This window comes from Heterocephalus glaber, unplaced genomic scaffold (genome assembly GCF_053883595.1).
Source record: "Heterocephalus glaber isolate CG9 unplaced genomic scaffold, H.glaber_assembly_v1.0 deba00001545, whole genome shotgun sequence".
Lineage (NCBI taxonomy): Eukaryota > Metazoa > Chordata > Mammalia > Rodentia > Bathyergidae > Heterocephalus > Heterocephalus glaber.
Genome location: NW_028258338.1, coordinates 1,476,575 through 1,479,463, shown reverse-complemented (window position 1 = coordinate 1,479,463; position 2,889 = coordinate 1,476,575). Strand labels below are relative to the sequence as shown.

At 35.1% G+C, this 2,889-nt stretch overlaps 1 non-coding gene across 1 annotated transcript; it reads right to left on the bottom strand.

Moving 5' to 3' along the window:
• Positions 1 to 1,382: 1,382 nt before the first annotated feature.
• LOC147824409 (U6 spliceosomal RNA) lies at positions 1,383 to 1,486 on the bottom strand. The gene has a single exon (XR_015442391.1). It is a non-coding gene; the product is annotated as a U6 spliceosomal RNA (small nuclear RNA).
• Positions 1,487 to 2,889: the final 1,403 nt, after the last annotated feature.

Sequence of the window (2,889 nt, the reverse complement as noted above, 5' to 3'; positions counted from 1 at the left end):
TTGGGACCACTCTATCTCTTTCAATTTCTTTGAAAAGCTTGGGGAATATTGGTTATATAACACCCTTAAAGGTTTTATAAAATTCGGCAGTGAATTCATCAGGTCCTGGGCTTTTTTAGTTGGTAGATTCTTTATTACTGTGTCAATTTCATTGCTTGTAATTTGGTTGTTAAGCATATTTATATCTTCTTGTGGTAGCTGTGGTAATTTGCATGCATCTAAGAATCTGTTCATTTCTTCTAAATTTACTTACCTGTTAGAGTATAGTTTTTCAAAGTTGTTATTATCTATCTTCTGGATTTCAACAATGTCTGTTGTGATTTCAACTGTCAGAGAGAATCTCTGGCAGATAGGTCTAGGATTTGGCGCAAGGCAGTGAGAGTTGGGTGTATAATTAAGAGAGCCTGGGGTGCCAAGTATGGACTCAAACCAAATCAGCATTAGCTCTGTGTGCTGGATTAAAGTCCCAGTTTGTATGGGATATGCTTCAGGCTTGTGGTGGCAACTTGAGTGTGCCCAGAGTCCAATATTGATGACTCCTTACACAAGCAGCATTCACTTGTTTGTCTTCTTGGAGTCTGAGATTGGGCAGGTGATGAGGGAGCCTCCCTCCTGCATTTTATCACTCATCCATGGTGTGTGGTGGACAAAATGGTGCCAGGCGGCAACCTCCTCAGTGTTTGAAGAGGAAACAATGGAATGAGAGGGCCATCCATATACCTCCAGAACTTACCACATATATAAATAATTGGGTGATACAGATATAAAAAATTCAAACATATTTTGAAATAAATGGAAGTACAACTTTATGTGGGACTGTACAAAATCTCAAGCAGTCCACACAAAAAACCTCTGAGAAGTAATAGAGTATAGGGTCAATATACAAAAATTGAGTGCTTTCCTGTATACCAACAATGAACAATTAGAATTTTATATTTAAAAATTCTAGTTAAAAAGCAGGTATAAATTTAACAAAATGCATATAATGTCTGAATGTGGAAATCTACAAAAAACTGATGAAAGAAATCAGAGATTTAAATAAGTGGTCAGATATTCCATGTTCAAGGACAAGAAGAGTCAATATTGTTAACATCCCAACTCTTCCCAACCTAATGTATAGATAGATTCAGCATAATTTCCATCAACATTTCTTGTAGATGTCGAAAAATATTCTAAAGTTTATATGGAAAAGAAAAACACCTGGAATAACTAAAATGATATTGAAGAAAATGAGCTAAGTTGGAGGACTAACACTACCTAATTTCAAGAGAGCTAGAGTACTGTAAAGTTACAGTAGACAAGAGAATGTAATTCTTAGTAAACTAAGAATGAAGAGAATAGAATATATCAATAGCACAGAATAGAATATATATTTGCATTTCAAAAGAATATGGAACTTCACGAATTTGTGTGTCATCCTTGTGCAGGGGCTGTGCTAATCTCTGTTTCATTCCAATTTTAGTGTATATGCTGTCAAAGTGAGCACAGTAGAATATATTTTGAGATAGAGGTAAGAACTTGATGGAAATACAGAAAAGACAGGAATCAAGAGCCATCTCTAACATATAGGAAGGAAGATTGGGTTAGATAACTTAAAATTTCTTCCAAACTTTAAATTTTCATAAAATATTGTGAGATCTATGATTCTTTGACCTGCCTCATATATTTCTCCCAACACACTTCAGCTATTTTGCACATTTGGGCCTTCCTACTTACTGACATCATACTTCCAAGCTCAAGCTCCCCATTCCACTTTTCTCTTCTATGGAGAGGATGTTGGGGCCTCCACAAGTGACAGCAAATAAGCAGGGTGAATGTGGCCTTTAGGCTTGGTCTTCTGAGGCTTCAAGCTTTGTGAGTGAAAGATCCACTTAGCCTATAATTAGTCTATTAATGAAGAATCCAACTATGGTTGACAATAATTAATTATATATTTTTAAATAGCTAATAGTAATGATTTTGAATGTTTCTAACATAAAGAAATTATATATCTGTGGTGAGAGATGTAGGAATTACTCTGATCTGATTATTACACATTGAATACATGTATTGAAATACCACATTGTACCCATGATTGTATATATTTATTATGTGTCAATTAAAATATATATTAATGAAAGAACAAATAATTAGACCTTTTGAGTTTTAAGTGTCAGTGTGATGTTCAAGGAGTCATCCAGGAGAACATCAGAGACAAGTATCACATGTTTTCTCTGATATATGCAAAGCAAAAAAAAAATTAAAGTAAGCCGGGACAATTAGGTATTGGGAAAGGGACTAGGAAGAGGAAAGCGGGGAGGAGAATTGTAGATGAATGTGATCAACTCACAATACATGCATGTGTGGAAACATCACAGTGAATCCCATTAATTTGCACAATTAATATACATTAGTATTTATAATTCAAAAAGAATATAACATTTGGGTTGTTTCTGCACTTTGGCTGATTTGAATTAAGTTGCTGTGATCACCTGAGTATAAGTGTTTGTGTGGACATGCTTCCATTTCTTTTGGGTAGATACCTACTAGTGGAAAATGTTGAGTCACATGATAAATTAAATTTTGACTTTTCAAGAAAGAGAGGTAAGGTACTTTTTTCTTTTTAAAATGATTCAAGAGACTTCAACACATTTGGAGGCAAAGTAGAAGAAAGGGAAAGTCTGAGGATACAAGAGAGAGGAAGAAAAGGAACTGATCAAGTTTCTTGAGAAGGTAAAGGAGAACTGTGCACAGAACTCAAGCGGAAGGATTAATCAAGATAAAAGATATCTCTTCCACTGTAACAGGAAGGAAAGAGTGAGAAATGGTTAGGTAGGGATGCTTATGAGTTTGTAGGTACTTTATGGAAAGCAATTGAGGACTTGCTGTCTGAGGTCTTCTGTTTTCAGT